Source organism: Macrotis lagotis, chromosome X, assembly GCF_037893015.1.
Source record: "Macrotis lagotis isolate mMagLag1 chromosome X, bilby.v1.9.chrom.fasta, whole genome shotgun sequence".
NCBI lineage: Eukaryota > Metazoa > Chordata > Mammalia > Peramelemorphia > Peramelidae > Macrotis > Macrotis lagotis.
In genome coordinates, this window is record NC_133666.1 from 360,603,120 (window position 1) to 360,622,775 (window position 19,656).

General features: G+C 35.1%; 1 long non-coding RNA gene and 1 pseudogene across 1 annotated transcript in view; both read right to left on the bottom strand.

Moving 5' to 3' along the window:
- Window positions 1-19,523, bottom strand: part of LOC141500697 (uncharacterized) — a 386,762-nt gene extending 367,239 nt beyond the window's left edge. Inside the window, exon 1 of the long non-coding RNA XR_012472006.1 lies at window positions 19,439-19,523. This is a non-coding gene — a long non-coding RNA (uncharacterized LOC141500697). The remainder of the gene's footprint in view (window positions 1-19,438) is intronic.
- LOC141503483 (large ribosomal subunit protein eL42-like) lies at window positions 5,202-5,512 on the bottom strand (annotated as a pseudogene).
- Window positions 19,524-19,656: the final 133 nt, after the last annotated feature.

Genomic DNA, 19,656 nt, shown 5'->3' on the forward strand with positions numbered 1-19,656 from the left:
GATCCAGAATAGATCATTTAAAAATTATTGGGTTATCTGAAAGTTATGACCAAGAAAAGAGCCTAGAATTCATTTCTCAAGAAATAATAACAATAAAACAGTAAAATTCCCTGAGATCCGTGAAGCATGGGATAAAATAGAAATTGAAAGACATCACTGATCACCTCCTGGAAAAGATACCAAAAGAAAAACTTCCAGGAAATTATAGTCAAATTCCAAAAATCCCAAGACAAAGAGAAAATATTTAAAGCTGCCAGAAACAAACAATTAATTTACCATGGCTCCACAGTCAGGAGTACATAGGATCTGGCAAAGTCTACATTAATTGCTTGTAGAGTTTGGAATATGATATTCCAGAAGGCAAAATATCTTGGATTACAACTGGGAATCCACCACCCAACAAAACTGAACAATCTTTATCAGAAGAAAAAAATAGATTTTCAGTGAAACAGAGGAATTTCAAACTTTCCTATTGAAACAACCAGAGCTAAACACAAAGTTTGATCTCCAAGTACAGGACTCAGGTGAACCATAGAGTGGATGGAGAAGGAGAAATAATTTTGAGGAACTTAATGATGTTGAACTGGTATTCCTGCATGGGAAGAAGATACTGAAACTTTATATGAATTTTCTCATTTATAAGAGCAGTTAGAAGGAACATATATAGACAAGGCACAAGAAGGAGCTGAATATAATTGTACAATATAGAAAAAAAGATGGAGTCAATGGGTGAAAAAGAAGTACTGGCATGAAGAGAAAGGAGAGGAAGTAGGGGCTAAGATATTATACATAATCATCAAGAAAAAAGTTTTTACAATGGAGTGGAATAGGGGAAGGTGAGAGGGAAAGAATGAGTCTTCATTTTCATCATAAATGGCTCAGAGACAAAATAGTATACACATGTAATAGGGCATAGAAATATATCTTAGAGAAAAATGATAGGAAAACGATGGGATAAGGGGTAATGGGGGAGTGAAGGCAGGAATAGGTGACAGAAAAGAGGGAAGCTCATGTCAGAGGGTACTCAGATACAACACACTTCTTGGAGAAGGGACAGGATGAAAGGGGGTGAGAGAATGGAATAAATGAGGGTCAGAAGGAATGGAATGGAGGGAAATACAGTAATAGCAACTGTGTGAAAAATAGAGAAGCAACTTCTCTGGTGGATTTATGATAAAGAAGACAGCTCATCGCAGAGACAAAGCCATTGGAATCTGAAGACAGACTGAAGTAGACTTTTTTTCCTGTCTCACTATTCTTAAGGTTTATCATCTTTTTTTAGGAGTAGGGGGGTTTATCTTTACCCTCACAAAAAAGATTATCGTAATAATGTAAAATAAATAAATAAAAAATCAGAAAAAGAAAAAAGCAAAAAAGAGAGTAATTCAAGAAAATTGCAATACTTAATATTTCATTAAATAGACAAAAGACATACTGAAGAAAATAATAATTTAAAAAAATAGAATTAGTCTAATGGTAGAAGATAAACAAAAATTCCTTCTAGAGAGAAAATTTGCATAAATGGAAAATTGGTATAAAAGCTCTCTAAAGAAAAGACTTCTTTTCATATATTTATTTACTTTATTTATACATTACTCAAATGGCTTTGTTGTAAGAATAAACATAATCCCCTTCCCTCACAAAAATAAAAAATAGTACAAGAAATAGAGTGAAAGAAAGAGAAAAAATATGTGTTTGTCTGTCTGTGTTGTGATACCATCAGCTCTCTCTCTCTCTCTTGATAAATCACATTCTTTATAAGTCCATCAGAGAATTTACTTCCACAGTTGTTTGCTGAATATAATTCCATCCATCCATTTCTCCCCACTATCAATTATTATATTTTCTCTCTCCTTTCACTCTGTCCATCATCAATTGTGTCTCGTGGGACAGCCAAGTGGTACAGTGGACACAGCACCGACCCTGGGGCCAAGAGGTCCTAAGCCAACATACTACCCCGAGACTCATCAACCACCCATCCCTGTGGTCCTGGATAGTGCATCCAATCTCACTACCTTGCAAAAATTAAAAAAGAAAATATATTATATCTGACTATCCTCTCCCATGATCTACACTCTCCTCTGTCCCCTACCTCCCCCCTAACTTTCCACTGTTCCCTTGCTCCCTTCCCCTTTCTTTACTTTTCATTCTAGATTTCTATCCCCTAATATGTATATATGTTGTTTTCTATCTGAGCCATTTTCAATGAGAATGAAGGCTGTATCATTCCCCCTCAGATTCCTCCCTTCCATACCATTGCAAAAGCAATTTCTCAAATCTTTTACATGACATACCTTAGGCTACTCTATCTCTCCTTTTCTTTTTCCCCGTACATTTCCTTTTCACCCATTGAGTCCATTTTAAAAATATATTATACCTTTGAATTTGACTCTCTCCTGTATTTTGACTACAAATGCCCCTTGTAACTTCTCTAATAAATGAGAAGGTTAATATGAGTATTATCTGTATCATCTTCCCATAGAGGAATATATGCAGTTCCTCATCATTACATCCCTCATAATTTACCCTTCTTGTCTGCTCTCTATTCTTCACTTAAGTCCTGTACTTGAAAATCAAATTTTGTATTCCGAGCTCTTTTGCCTTCCAGAATATTATATTGCAAGCCCTAAAAGTTTTTAATGTATTTGCTGCTAAGTTCTGTTTCATACTGACTGCAGCTCCACAATATTTGAATTGTGTCCTTCTGGTTGCTTGTAATATTTTCTCTTTGACTTGGGGTTCTGGAGCTTGGCTATAATATTCCTGGGGGGGTGATTTTTGGGGATCTCTTTCCAGCAAAGATCAGTGGATTCTCTCAATTTCTATTGTGCCCTCTTTTTCTAGGATATCTGGGCAATTTTTCTGTAGGAATCCTTTAAAAATGATGTCAAGGCTCTTTTCTTGATCAGGACTGTCAGATATCCCAATAATTTTTAAATTATCTTTTCTGAATCTGTTTTCCAGATCAGCTTTTTTTTCAATGAGATGTTTCACATTTTCTGCTAATTTTTCATTCTTTTGGTTTTGAAGTATTGAGTCTTAATTTCTCATAAAGTCAGCAGCTTCCTTTAGTTCCATTTTACATCTTAAGGAGTTATTTTCCTCAGAGAGCTTTCTTATCTCTTTTTCCATCTGGTCAGTTCTGCTTTGTTTTAAAGCCTTCTTCTCCTCAATAACCTGTTGAACTGTTTTATCCACTTGACCTATGCTGGTTTTTAACATGTTTCTTCAGTATTTTTTTGGAACTACTTGAATAAGCTGCTGACTACTTTTTCATGTTTTTCCTGTATCTCCCTAATTTCTTTTTTCCAATTTTTCTTCTATCTCCCTCACTTGATTTTCAAAATATGTTTTGAGCTCTGTCATAGCCTGAACTGAATTTCCATTTGTCCTGCAGTCATTACATGCAGAAACTTGTACTTCCTCATCTTCAGATGGAGAATTTTGATCCTTCTTGGGATCCGGGATAATGTATTTCTCAATAGTGTTCCTCTTTTTTCTCTATTTACTCATTTCCCCAGCCTGCGCCTGATTGGGTGCTTCCCTGAGCTTTTGAGAATTATTGGAACCCACCCCCCCCAAGGGTCATCATATGTGAAGCTCTATCTTCCCTCTTGGTCTGTGAATGACCAGAATTGCACCCCTCTGCCACTGAACTGAGGTGGGGGACCCCTGCTGTTCTATTGGGGGGGGCCTAGATTGTTATCAGGATCTGAATGTGGTTAGAGTCCCAGAGTCCTGTTCCAGGTACACAGGACAGATCTTGGAAGTCTCTCTCCACTGCTTTACCTTTGGTCAGCTGAGCACCCAAGGCTCAGTTGCCTGGGGGTCTCCTGCTTACTGGCTCCTCCTGCTTCCACTTCCTGGATCTAGGTTGCTGTGGCCATGCTGCTCACTGAGTGGCCTGAGTGCTGGGCTTCATGTACTCACTCTGGAAGAGGTCCTCCCCTTGGCTGATCTTCCAATTTGTGCCCAGTGCTCCCCAGGGTGTAGGTCAGGAAACTATCCCCACTGCTGTGTGCCAGGACTCCCAGGTTCCCTGGGGCTGCCTCCTGGAGGCTGAACTTTCTTCACTCTGGCAGACCGCCCCGCCAACCCTGTGGAGTGGAGACTGTCTGCTATTTTACAGGTTACCTTGGGCTGGATTCCCTCTGTGGGTTCTGTCTCTTGAAAATTTAGTTAATTCATTATTTTATATGTTTTGAAATATTATAAAGAGAAAGCATCTAAGACATCCTCTTCTACTGTTGCCATCTTTGCTCCCCATTGTTTTTTCAATAAGATATTTCATGTTTTCTTCTAGTTTTTCATTCTTTTGATATTGTTGTAATGTGTCTTGATTCCTTGCAAAATCATCAGCTTCCTTTAGCTCCATTCTACATTTTAAGGATTTTTTTTAGGAAGACTCAACATGTATTAAGCACCTTTAGTTATGAAAGGAACAGTGCTGAGCACTGTACCAAGATACATAGAGTGACACAGACAAACATTCAGCCCTTGAGAGGGCTTAAAGGCTAATATGGATTTATGAAACACAAACAATCAATGTAAAATGAAAAACATTCTTTACTGTTCAACATCTTGCCCAGCTGTCATTCCTACAACTCCCTAAACATAATTTTTATCAGTTTTCAATTCACAGGGATTTCAATCACTATTGATTAGTTCACAGAGAATTCAACCTAGAAATGGGAAGTCACTGCATTAATACTTTGAAAACAGGGTATGAATGAGTTTGACTAATAAATTACCAGGCTGTTCAATCATTAATATTTTTCAAACAGGGCAGCCCCTAAAAGTGATGAATTAAGCACTTGTAATTTACTGAAAGTCTATAATAGGAATAAAATTTTCCTGTATTTTTTATTAGTGATTTTTTAATTGATTTATATTCCTAATTTATTGAACTTTCAAGCTGCCTAGGAATCCAGGCTGTCAGCAACTATGTTAGCCATAGTCCTAACAACCAAGTTCTCCAGGCTCCTCCCACAATGATCAGCTGGATTTTCTCTCTATAACATAAATCTCATTTAAGTAGATGATTAAATTACAACATACGGTCACATCTTCAAAAACTATTCCTATGTGGGAACAGCTTCACATAGTACCAGACTTGGGTTTTTTTCTCAAGTCTTTTCCTTTCCAAGACAAAAAACACAAAAGCCAAGGAATGGAATGAGATGTGTTTTTTCCCTATCAAGAGGAAAACAATGAAATTCAGAACTGGATCACTTGGCCCTTTCTCTTCTTAACTCCTCCCAGTTCAAAATGCTTAAACCTCTTCATGGCAAGCTTCCTCTTAGACCTGCAGCTGGGTTCCACAGTCAAGCCTCAGTACAATCTTTTTTGTTTTTTTTTCCTTTTTCTGAAAACTTTCTTTTGTCTACCCACCACAACCGCTCTGCTTCTGATGGTTTCGTCTTTTCCCCAGGTCCTTCAGGGAATCCTGGCTTTTCTCTAACTGCGTCACTTTCTGAGGCTTGCCGCACTTTTTGCACAAAGTTCTGCGGATTCAGGGACTTTCACCAAAGGACGATGCCCCGTTCTCCACCAGGCTCCTCCTGTGGCCAGGCCGGGGGGGTCCCTCGGCCGAGAGCTCAAAGGCGAGCGTCCGCCGAGGAGGAGGATGAGCTGCAGAAGACAACCAGCTTCCAGGGCTGACAGCGGAACCAAGGATTTGTTTTTTTCATACTTTGCTTGCCTCCTTTTCCATCTGGCCAATTCTGTTTTTTAGGATATTTTTCTCCTCATTAGCTTTTTGAACTGTGTTTTTTCCCCATTTAGTCCAAACTAGTTTTAGTATGTTAATTTCTTCTGCATTTTTCTTTGGATCTCTTTGACTAAGTAGTTGACTTGGTTTTCATGTTTTTTCCTGCATCTCACTCATTTCTCTTCCTAATTTTTCCTCTGCGTCCCTTACATGAGTTTCAAAATCTTTTTTGAGTTCTGAAATAGCCTGAGACTATCTTCTATATTTCTTGAAGGACTTAGATGCAAAATATTGAACTTTCTCATCTTCTAATTGGGTGTTTTGGTTGTCCTTGGGACCCAAATAATTGTCTATGGTCAGGTTCCTATTTTTTCTGTTTACTCATCTTCCCAGCCTGTACCTGGTTTGCGGTGCTTCTCAAGATTTTGAGTATTATTGGGACCTTAAGGACCTCACTATGTTTGACTCTTACTGCAATCCTGCCTGTACTCTGGTCTATGGATGCCAATAGGGGGTTCCCAGACTGTGATCAGGGTCTGAATATGTACAAAGCACAATCCTGCCTGTACTCTGGTCTATGGATGCCAATAGGGGGTTCCCAGACTGTGATCAGGGTCTGAATATGTACAAAGCACAACAGTTCTGCCCCAGGGCCAGAGTACAGACCTCGACTCTCTCCCCCTACCCACTTACCATTCGTGGGCTTATCACTCTGATCACAGTTGCCAGTGGACTCTTTGCACCTGCTTCTATTTCCTGGGATCTGGACTGCACTGAGGGCTACAGTTATGCTGGTGTCCATGTCTACATTGTGGCCCATGCTGGCTCCGACTCACTCAGGCAGAGGTTTCCCCGCTGATCTTTCAAGTTCTGTTTGATATTTCTCGGTTGCCAGGTCAGGAAATTGCTTCAGCTGCTGGGAGCCAGAGCTCCCCATGACCCAAGTGTCTAGGTATGCAGCAGGCTGTTCAGGGTAGACTGGAGCTTTTGCCCTCCAGTATGAGAATCCTGGTTGTGCTGTTGCTCTCTCCACCCCTGTGGAACAGAGTTTTCCCGTGATTTTCCAGGCTACCTTGGCATAAACAATTGCCTTGCTGGATCTTTCTCTGTGTTCTGTCTCTTAAAAATTTAATTACAGTCATAATTTTAAGGTGTTTTGTAATCTTTTTTGAAAGAGTTCCTACAAAAGCCTGTTCTCATGCTACACCTTCAATTCACCCAAAGTAAATGCTTCTTTTAAGAAAATTAGAATTGGAGTTTTGGAAAGTAATGAACCCATGACATAACAAGAAATAATACAACAAAGTAAAGAGAATTTAAACAAAAGAGCATATGCAAAATATCATTAAATAACAACTTACCTGGAACACTGTTTGAGAGAGAATTTGAGAATGATAGAAGCATCTGAAAATCATGATTTAAAAAAGAATCTAGGTATTATATTTCAAAAAATATTTTTCCTTTTATCTTAGTTTCAAAGAGTAAAATTGAAATAAAAAAATCTAATGATCATAAACTAAAAAAAATATCAGAGTAAAGCCTTCCACAAATATTACCACAGAGCTCCAAATTGTAGAGGAAAAAAATGTTGCATAAAGCCATAAAGAAACCATTCCATTATCATGGGGCCAACAGTCAGGACCATATTAGATTTACTGAATTCCCATGTTTAAGGATCAGAGACTTTGGCATATGTATTCTGGAAGGCAAAGGAGCTAACTTTCCTAATAAAAGTGAGTATAATCTTTTAGGAGAATAAATGAATATTTAATAAATAAAAAGAAGTTTTCAATAATTCTTTATGAAAAGATCAGATGTGAATAGAAAATTTGGCTTTCATATATGCCTGAAGAGAAGCATAAAAGTGTAAAGAAGAAATGCAAACAAAAAAAGATTTATAAAGTTAATATTTTTATGTTCCTATAGAAGGAGTCTACATAGACAGTAGGCATAGGAGTAAGTTTATAAAAATGTATGCACTGAAAGAAGAGATAAGAGAAAATAAAATAAGGAAAATTATCTCACAAAAAACAGTCACACAAGGAAGAGTCATTGCAATGGTGAAACTCACTATCATCAGAATTAGTTCAAAGAAAAGAATATCTATAGACACACAGAATATAGAAATCTACCTAATAGGTTAGACAGATAATAGGAGGGGGAAACTGATAAAAGAAATAAGGGAAGTGAAAAGAAGGTAGGGAAGACAAGAAAAATAGACTCTTGAAAAGGGACAGAAAAAAGAAAAAGAAATAGAAGAATGTATGATTGAATGAATCATACTGTGAATGTGAAGGTTAAATAATCTTACCCATAAAACAGAAGCAAATAGAGGAATAGAATTAGAAAACAGAATCCAACAATATATTGCTTACAAGAGACTATTAAAAGTTATGATTTTATATTTATTAGCATGTTATATACAATGAAATTAATATTAATAATCTAGATTCTAGATATGTTTTCATAGGCAGATTCTCGGCCTGGGGAAAATAGTAAAAATGGTAACAGAAGTCGTCTGTCAATCTGTTCCTTACCCTGATTTGGGCTTGTCTATGTTAAGTAAAGTAGATCAATTTTGTTCTGTTCTGTATTAAAATCCCCCAAATTATACAAACATCATACTTGGATGGTCACAAGTGATGAAATTGATTTATTGTCCTGCATGATGGACTTGACCTGGGAAGATCACTTAAAACACCATATCTGATTATTCAATAATTCACCTGCCCATTAGAGCTCTAAGGAATGAAGTAATCATGGTTTCCAAATTGGTTCCTTACAAAGAAAGCAATTAAGAAAATGGTACTAATTTACTGACATTCTATCTCTGACTTCCTTTGTCATAATCAGGGTACAAGAGGTTAAGTAAAAACTTGATTATTAACAATTGGTTCCAGTGGTTCTCTAAGGGAGTAGTTGAAGATGAGAGAGTCTTGGGCTTTCCCATATCTGTATTGGAACTAGATGTCCTGGAAAACTGGTTCCAGAGTCCCAGTTAACCTTTCTGATAAGGTCAATGCTTGTGACTCCAGTTGTTGCCCAGATTATGATCAAGCCGATTCCGGGGTAAAGTCATTTTCTTTTTTCTCTGGTCCTTGGCATATGGATTGGCAAAGTTTTTTGTATGTATTTTAATTTTTGTTTTTGTTTTTATTGCTGCAAGTGTACATTTTTGAATAAGAATCTCTGGGTTTGTTTTTGTGTACATGGAACTAGTTCAAATTATTATTTTTAATTCTATGGTTGATTAGAGTTGTGGAATAATAACTTTTGTAATGCAAGAGAATTGATAACTCAGTGTGGATTAATTGTATCTGAGTATTTGTAATTGTGTATTTGTGTTGTTATATCTTTTATACTATACTTGTGTGTAAATGTTAGTTAAGTGAAGTTGGGTGTTAAAGTTCCAAGGGAAGTTATAACAATTCCCATTTGCAAGCCAAAAGAAATGAAATATATGCCTGGCTATGACAAATGACATGCAAGAGGCAAGATAAATAGACTATAAGTCTGAACTGGAATTAGTGAAGGAAACAATTAATCTTTTGAAAAATCTCCTTAACAATTCCCAACTTAAGCAACTACCTAAAATATACCCACCCTAAGCCAAGATTTCATAGGTTCCTCAGTTTCTGTGCTACCTTTCAAAATGTAAGAATAGTGGTTTGATCAGAACCTGTGATTTCAAGCCCTGGTAGGGTAAAAAACTTTTGATTATTGACAAAGAGTATTCCAGTTCCAAGATGGACCCCACAGTTTTTGCTGAGTTGTTCCAACTCACCCTTTGTTTATACAGAACCAAGTATTTGGATCCATATCATCTCATGATTGTTTTAGTAGAGAAAGGGGAGACTAGAAGTTGGTGCCAGAAAGCCTCTCCCCATCCCCACCCCAGGAAGAAATGAAGGAACTAGGCAATCCCAGCCAGTCTGCAGGACAAGCTTCTGGGGAGGTCTGCCAAGAAGGGTGGCAAAAGAAGGGGAATTCATAGGACATGCCTGTTTATCCAAAGACTCCCATTAGAAATGTCTCCTTGCTCAGAGAGGAGAAATAGGTGTCTGCTCCAGTTTTCACCTGTGCCTTACTTTTAAATCCTTCTGACTTCCCCACTTCCGTCCTTTGAAGTCAGGAGAGGAGGGATTGCTAGTGAAACCTACTATAGCCTATGCTTAGAATCACTCTCCTTTTTTATTGGAGAGATTAGTGCCTTTCATCCCTCCATCCTGATCCCAAAAGTCTCTAAATGGACCATCCCATTTGGCCCAGGAGGGCCCAATTTCTTGTGTCTTTTATCCACACATCCTTTACCAAGGAGAAAGGAAGGAATGTAAGTGGTTTAAACACACTCAATCCTGCCCCTTATCTACTGTACATGGAAAAGTAGACTTTAGAACTCTGTAATAGATTTGGAAGGTCTGCTTTTGCCCCGAGAGGATTTAAAGGAGACATCCTATAGAGATGGCGAATTTTGATTTGTATACTGATGGATCCTGCCTCAGAGATGAGAGAACACACTTAGTGTTGGTTATAGCATTACCACTGCCACAGAAGTGGCTGAAGCTTCATCATTACTAATGCCCATTCGGCATAAACAAAAAAAAAATCAATAGAAAGCAGGTATGCATTCAAATGGCTTATGTCTTTGGGGTGTTATGGAAACATTGGGGCTTTCTTGCCTCTTCAGAACAGTCCATTAAAAATCAGAAACACGTTTTCTATTTAGTAGAGTGTTTACTACTTACCCAGATTGTATCAGTAATTGAAAAATTCCATGTTATAGTCACGAAAACAGCATCCATGCCTACAGAAACAATCTGATCAAGCAGCTAAAATAACAAACCAAGAACGACTTTCAAAGGACTGATGCAAACTTGATAAGGTTATGGGATTGTGGCTTGTCCCAAATGAATTTATAGTGCTCCATAAGCACCTATTCCTCCCTATGATGGAACCTTCATTCATTCAGTCATTGGACACCAGACAAGCTAGTAGAGCTGACCTGAAAATATTGGTGTTTTCACAGGCTTTCCTATGAAAAATGTCCCACCTGCCCGAAGCACAATGCATCTAAGTCACTGAAGTCAGTACAAGGACAGTTTCCTTCTCTAACTGTACCTTTTGAAACCTGGCAGATGAAGTCGAACTTCATCCAACTGCCACCTGCCCTTGATTGAAAATATGTTTTAGTTATTGTCTGAATGTTTTCTTGGTGGGTGGAATTGTTTCCTTGCCGAAATGCCAAAGCCTCTGGGGTCCTATTACAATTCTATTAGAAAAAAAAATCATTCCATTATGGGGGGTGCCTAAAGAAATACATAGAGATGGAGATACCCATTCCTTAGGAGTTTCATTAGCTAAATTGCTTTCATGCTGCCCAATTACTTAACATCTCCATTGTGCTTATTGTTCACAGTCATCAGGAGTGATTTAAAAAGTTAATAGGATACTCAAGACCTCCCTCTCTGAATTATCTGAGGAGTTAGGTATCCCCTGACCAAAGCCCTTCCATTAGCTTTGCTAGGCTATTTGTTTCTTTTGAGCTATGAGATAGTGACAGGTTGCCCAATGCCACTCCAGCTATGTATGTGGGGAGGAAAACATAGCAACTAAGGGCTCCCTTCTATACTACCATATTGGGTTAGCATAGAGAATATCAAAAACTTAACAACTTGTCTCACAGTCTCAATCTTTAGAAATCCTATTTGAGACTGGGTGCACTGGAAAAATCACCTCCAAAAACACTCATTGGAGTCATAGAGGAAAGGTCCCTTTGAAGTACTGCTCACCTCCCCAAAATTTGTCATGTTTCAGGGAGCTTGGAGTCCTGGATCCACTTGACATATTTTGAAAGGGAACTACCACCCCCTTGGATTGTGGAATCCATAGGTGACCAGATCTTGAAAATCCTACAACCTACATCTAAGGTAGATTGATGTTTCCAAGAAATTGTACTTGGGCTGATGTTTGCAATTTTATCATCTATGAATATAAAACTTTTTTCCCTGCTTGATAGTGTGTATCTAGTTTTAGTAATTCATAGAAGCAGATTTTTTTTCTAAATAAAGTTGAACTTTAAGTTGTAGTTAATAAATTGATGCTATTTAAGTCACAGTAATTTTCTATGAATTTTGATTACAGCATTGTTTTTTGAATTGTCATAAAACCAGTAACTGAGAATGATGTGTAGCAGTCTGAGAACTACTAAGGTGGATGTCTGGAAAGGTTTATGAGGATGACCTGGGAAAGAGGTTATTAGGTAGAGTCTTCTTGACTCTGTTTTTCTGTTATGCTATTTATTTTCTGAAAAAGGAAAATTCCCCATCTTTTAATCTTGAGATGTGCCTTTAAAATTCTGTGACAACAAAGCTGACTGACAAATAAGACTCATGTTTGGAAACAAGCATAGCTAAGGGAGTTTTTTTCCTTTTCCTATGAAAATTATGTCCCTCTTTCTCCTTTTATAGAAAATTTCTATGATCAAGTTTTGTAAATACATATTAAAATGAAAAAAAAATGATCTTCATGGGATTCTGCCCTTACAGACCAAAAGAAGAGAATATCAAAAGTTATGGTTTTATATTGATTAGCATAATATACATATGTGTGTGTGTTAATTTTTTAGTTTCTAGGGGATATTTTTCACAGACAGGCTTTGGGTGTGGGTAAACAAAATGATAGAAAAGTTAACTGTCAATAATAGTCTTCCTCTGAAATGTAATTTCTTGTGTTAAGTTAAATGGGATCTCCTATTCTATACAGTAACCTCAAAATTATACAATCAGTCCAGCTGTTTCCACAGAATTCCTACTTGGATAGACACTAGTGATGTATATTGTCCTTTATGGTGGACTTTTCCTGGGAAGCTCACTCAAGCCCCAAATATGATGGTTGAAAGGTCCATCTGCCCATTTATGATTATTTATAAAATATGTGGCTCTACAACACCAAGGTGGAGCTCCAAGGAATGTAGTAATCCCATGATTTGCAAATTGGTTCAAAGAGTGTAATTAATGAACTGCTACTGCATTACTGGCACTCTGTTACTGACCTTCACTGTCAGGATAGAGGCAGCTCAATAAAAAAAAAAAAAATTTGGAAATCAAGACAGATTTGAAACGGAAAGATATGCACAATGTTAGAAATATACATGCAACAAAATCTAACATGCTTCAGCTGAAAATTTAAATAAAAAGTAGGGGAACTTTTCATCTCAGACTGAAGCATACTATTTAAAACTTTATTATTCTTTTTGCCTTTGATCATTTTCTTATTTGAAACATGGCAAATTTTGGAAATGTTTTGCCTTTTAAAGGAGGGGGATTATAAGGAGGGAGGGAAATAAAAATAGTTGAGATTTTTTGTTCATATGTAAATGAAAAAATAAAAATTTAAATAATAAAACACTATTAATATGGACCCACAGAGAAATATAGAAAGAATAGTGGTCTGGACAAACTAATCTAGCTAATAGGTATCCAAGTAACTAGGCTAATCATTTAAACTCTTCCTATCTTTTCCAAGTTTGCATCTTTATTATAAGCCAAATCTCCTCAATTCAGCCAGCCATAAGCACGTTTGCAAAAAAAGTAGTATCTCATTGCTTTTATCTCACCAGAGGCCAATCTAAATCTATCATGAATTTTCAGAGAGGGTGACCTGTTAATCTAATTGTCTCAATCCTTCATTCTGTTTTTTAATGTCTTGTTGACATTCTCTTGGAAGTAAGGATTTTTGAATTGCTTTGTGATCCATGAATAAATAGGCTTGGAAAACAGATGAAAAAGTCTGTAACATAATCCATCATTGCAGAATTTTATACATCAATAGGAACTTAGATTTGACCAGTTCAACTTTTATCAGCAAGAGAACCTCTCCACAACAGTCCCTTTCAAACAGCCAGTAATGCAAGTTCAGCTGGAAGGAACTCTTTGGCACCCGGGGCAATCCGTTCAACTTTTGTTTTAGCTAGTTGCTTTTTCTTCCTTCACCACATGCCTCCCTTCACTTGCCCCTACCACATTCGCATTCTGAAATATCATTATAAGTCTCCCTCTTTGCAACTAGGATCTAGCATCCACCTTATAAAATTGAAAAGGAATAAGGTCTACATATTGTAATTGAAACAACTGACAACTAAGTCTTGTACCTCTCAGTCAGTACCTGTTACCAATTCTCTAAGTCAAAATGTTGGGGGCCAATTGGTGATTTACTTTGTGCAATGGTGATTACTCCATAATACTTTTCTCAACTGATTTAATCACAATTTAAAAAAATGCTATATTTAACTTGATTTACAGGCATAATTCATATTATTTTGAGTCTATTTAGTGAGATTATATCTTTCTGTTTATTTTTTAACTTTTTCCATATACACATATACATCATACATTTTCAGCAAAATTTAATGATAACCTCTCTTATACTATGTTATGGAAATATTTTATTCTAGAAACTAAAAGAAGAAAGAAAAATTTACACTTTGAATAAAGTATTTAGATATGGTTATTTTGATTGATCTGTGTTAATTTGAACAATCAATGTTTTATATTCTCCATTGTATAATTGCAGGCTGCACATTTTGGAGTGAAAAAAAAGGTTTTTTCTTCTAGTTTGGAGCCAATGAAGGCCACTGACACTAACAGCTGCAGAAGGCTAATTATAGTAGAATTAATTCTTAGCCTGGTCAGCAATCTAGGCAAAAAGGCCATTGATTTAATGTAGCAACTAATCTACCATTGAAATCCCAGAGGTTCTACTTTTACTAGAAGGTTAAGCCTATCAGAGAAAGAACTATGTCCATTTGAGTAAGATTTTAATTCATCAGTTTGTAGAATTTCAAGGGAATAATAGAAGGAGTACATAGCTTTTTGGGGTTTTTTTGTATAATTAAAATCCTTTAAATGCTGTAATGTAGAAATTGATAAAACAGGCATATGGACATTAAAAGTATGTTCGGTGACATTTTCAAGAAAAAAATGAATGCAATTAAATAAAAAGTAAGTTTCAAAGTAATAGACTATTTTATGATAATTAGCCTTGCTAAAATTGTTAAATTGCTAACTTGCATATATCTAGACTTCCATATATTATTCATGTGTTTCATATAGATTTCACATTTGCGGCTATCAATCATGATCAGTATGATTGAACTGATCAGGTAACAAAGGTTTATATTTTGTCATAGTTTCTTCATTTATTTTTGTAAAGATTTTTAAATATTTATAATTTAACATAATATAAATAATCATTATAAATACAATTCATAATATATGTGACTATAGAATTATAATACGAAAGAGACATCCCTGTACTACTTCATGTAACAGATTTTAAAAAAGAATATTTAAAGGAAAGAGGACTCTACCCTTGTCATATAATATCTGAATCACTCTGGCCATGTCATTCATCTTCTCCATGCTGCAGTCAAATCTGTAACTTCACAAGTTACAGAACACTTTTTAGACTACATTGGGAAAATAAGGCTTGAGACAAAAGGAAAAAGGATGAGGAGGAAGAAGGAAACAAAAATACAAACCTAAGAAAATGATAAAGATGTATTAGTGTCTTGTTCCTATAATGTATTTTGTCATCATTAGATTTTCATTGAATCTTCTTTTTCTTTTTTATTATATAAATATATTATTTGTTTTCCAATTATATACAATAATATGGAGTCTTGCTATTATGGGAGAGAGATCACATGTACAAGACGAAGGACTCCCACACCATGCAGATCTTACCAAGAGTCCTGTTTTGTATCAATCAGGATAAGAGGTGAACTGGTTCTGGAAAAGGCAAGCAAGAAGGATGTTTTCATACAACACTCTCGTCACTATAATAAACAGAATATGGAAGTCATGTAAATGATGTTGTTGTCCTTTTTGTTTATGGAGGACAAACGTCACTAATTAATAGAGACAAGGAATAATGGGTTCATGAGACTTCAGGCAAAGGAATTAATTTTACTAAAATGACAAAGAGACTGTAATAAAAGTAGAGCAAGTTTATGAAACAATAACATGCATATACCTGAATTAGAACAGTAGATAATATGAAAGCACTAAATGTATTTCTAGTTCAAAAAGTATTATCCTGATATTATTTAATTTTAAAAAGGTAATGTCATATAATAGGGAATATAAGGTATTTGAAAACTGGAAGTTCTTAGTTAAAATGTAACCATGATAGTAAATGCTTTTATGGCCTGATAAACAGATGGGTGTTTTAGCCTTCTTAGAGTCCTCAAGCAGAGGGGTGAAGACCAGTTATTGAATATATTATAGTGAAGATTTTTTTTAATACATGAGCCTCACTACTTGGCCAATAAGATCTCTTTAAAGTTTTAAATTCTATCCTTTCTGCTGCACAAATCTCTTATCTTTATATAGCAAATGACTACATAAGAGTCACTCTTTAAGATAAAATTTAAATTCTATTATAAATTATATATATGTATAATCATATACCTGAATATATTTTATATGCTTATATGTATATATGAATATATAATTTTGTAAATTTTCTATGGATTGTGTGAGACAAAAGCAGTTCCTTGGCCATTTTTTGAAATAATCCACCTATCCCTGGCAACTGATTATTTCTGTGATGAATTTTGAAAATAAGTATCTTATGGGGATCTTTGTGTATTGACTAGAGAGCCAGTCTTAACTCCAAGAAGACTTAGGTTTGAGTACTTCTTCTACAAACTGACTTTGTGATCATGGCAAGTCTAGTCACTTTGTTTTCCCCGTACTCGAAGCAACTCTCAGACTATCATAAGCTTCAGGCAAGTTATTGAAAAGTATTAATAGAACATTCCCCACAATGAAGATCTCCATATCCAAAAGGAAAAAAAGAAAAAAAAACAGTCACATTTCAGTTCCTTCTTTCTATATAGTGAATAAAGTGACCAATCTTCAACTATCTAGGGCACATTGGGAAAAAAATAGATGTTTATGGAAAATATTAAGGAAAACAAGCCACAGTGTATTCTGTCATGCATTTGTAGATTAATTTTCAATATACTTATGTTTCTTCTATAAGCAACATATATACAGAAATATAACATTTTAAATAGACTGCTTTACTGCATCAAAAATAATTAATTATATGTTCAAAAATAGTCATATACATAAATAAAAAAGGAGTTTTTAAAATTTTGTTCTAAATAAATGTCATCTGAAAATCAGCATCAATAACAAAATGACAGTAAAGAAAAGTTCCTAGAAGGCTTGCCTTATTATCATGAAATCCCATGTTCTCATCTCACTTTTGAAACATTCACTGTCTCACCAAAAGTACTGCTTAATCTATCATGTCTTGGGAAGCTTCCTATTGATACTTCATGTAAAAGAAAATTGACAGTCAATATTTGTGAAAGATTCATATTACGAATTCTTAGCACAGAAGAAACAATTTGTATGGACTTTAGGCTCCGCAAAACAAGTAACAAACCTTTCAACAAAGTTTTTGATAAATTATTCCATTCAATCTTAACTTACTTCTATATATTATTAAAATGAAAGCCAAAATTCATAGTTCTAATATTACAAAACAAATCAATGACAAAATCAGGACTTGGAATTGGTTGTTTTTATACCTGTAAGTAGTTTTTTAATTGTTTCATCAGGCTTACAAAAACTTCTATAAAATGATTTGATAAAACCAGTGATTTCACTGATATGAAAAATGAAGTCCCACCAGAAGTCTTTCAGAGAGGTTCATCAATGTCACATTTTCCATGAGTTACTGGTTTACAAGTTTTTATTACTGTGTGATTTTATATCAGCCTCAGTAAGCACTGTATAGTCATTTCAGAAGACACTACCACTATCACATGAAGGGACCTCAGAAAAATCACATAGGTAATAAGTAAGAGAGGTAAGTACTAAATCCTACTATTAGGTATCAAGTTAATACATGCTGCATGTATTCTAAAATTATTACATAGCAATTCAGCACTGATATTTAAGTACAAGAAATATATTTAATGTTATCAATCATAAAAGGGCAAGACCATGGGTATTTAACACACACACACACACACACACACACACACACACACACACACACACATATATATATGTACATATATATATATTTATATTTATATATATAATGCTTTTGGGAGTCTGCTAAAACTTTTGCACTTCTCAGCAAAATGTTTTTTTTTCTTTATAATGTCAAGAAAAGTTTTCTATCAGTTAGATGTCATTAAAATAAAAATGCAACATTTTTCCCTATTTGATGTCATGATTTCCTGAAACTCATCCACAGATTCCTTTACTAAATTGCTGAATGAAATGGTCGATGAATATCATAACCACATAGCCATTTTACCACCAATGTGAAACCCTGAAAACTTCCCCAAAGTTCCCTACCCCTTTCTTCTTACAACCCCATTACTCATTACTTGAAGCTTGTCTAGAGTTGTTTTTAAAGTATTCTTGTATTACTTGGTCTGGAATTTGGAGAGGCACTAAAATAGGAAGTTCCAAAAAAGAGCTTTTGAGAAGCATTATGTGGTATGTGTTAAAGAATAGGGAAGATTTTTGGCAATAATCTAAGAGGTCCTCCACTTCAACCTCAAATTTCAAATATAGTGCCTTGGAAGTTTTTCCAATATTTCACTAATCATGAAATTTTTCTGATGAAATGATAACCCCTCATTAATAATTGAAGTGCAAGCTGAAGAATCAATTAAGCTTTAATTTTGTAAACTATAACGTAGTACTTACATTGCAGTTATTAACATGCAAATAATAACTCTGCCTGACTTTTGAATTAAGCATTCCCATTAAAAGTAATTGATTTGATATTCTGATTCAAGGACACATGTAGGCATGGGAATATATTATCCAGGTACAATATCAACTTTATCCTATACAAAAAACATAGATAGAAAAGAAAAATGTAGAAAAAACAAAAACAAAACTTAATAACAAAGCTTCAGAATATAATCTTAAAAATGCAATGAAACTCAAATATAATATTCATTTAAATCAATCAACAAATATTTTTTCAGCTTTTAAATGTGTACCATTTTCCTTTACTTTTCTGAAGATTGCTGGAAAACAACTTTGTACTACTTAACTGATTTTTATCAAATGAATAAACTGTTGAATACCATGAGACTCCATTTCACCATGGAACTTTCATATGACAATGGAATACTTATGAGGCAGGCCACACAGAGAATCAGATTGCCTTCATTTGGAAGGGCATTTTCATAGGATAATAATATCCCTTTTGGTTTTCTTAGAGGAAACAAAATAGATCATAATAGATATTAAATGTTTTATTTTAGCATGACTGATCATATTCCTACCAAGAATGTACAAGAACTTATATAGCAGGTGGCATAAAATAATTCCCTTATTATTCTATTGGAATCACAACTGCATTTCAGTACAATTGAAATACATTGTTTAGAATGCCAGTGCAAGGCAGAGTGCAACTTAACTTGCCTTTGGTAACTTGTAACAGGAAAAGCAATACATTTATCATGAAGATTTAATTAATGCACCAGAAAGAATCTCAATGAACATATATTTGTTGGTCAATAGCCTTGACTGTAAAAAAAAAAAGGAAATGGATATATAAATATATATCTGCTAAAGTATACCCAGAAAAGGATATCTAAATAATTACATGAAATAATGATTTATATTTAAAATATATATTAACTTTTGCTTTAGAATTTTTTCTTTATCTTATCATACTCACAATTAAAGCCAAGAAATAGTTCTCCAAGCTTCCTAATAACCAATTGAAGTATAAGCAATCAATCGATATTCATTATATTTCTTCAATCCTTTTGGGGCCTTTAGTTGTATTGATGTGGTTATTCAATCCAAGGAGACAGATTACAACCCTTCCACAGTGTGGTAGAAATTATTTTTCAGAGGTACTGTGAAAAAAACAAACAAACAATGGATCACTCT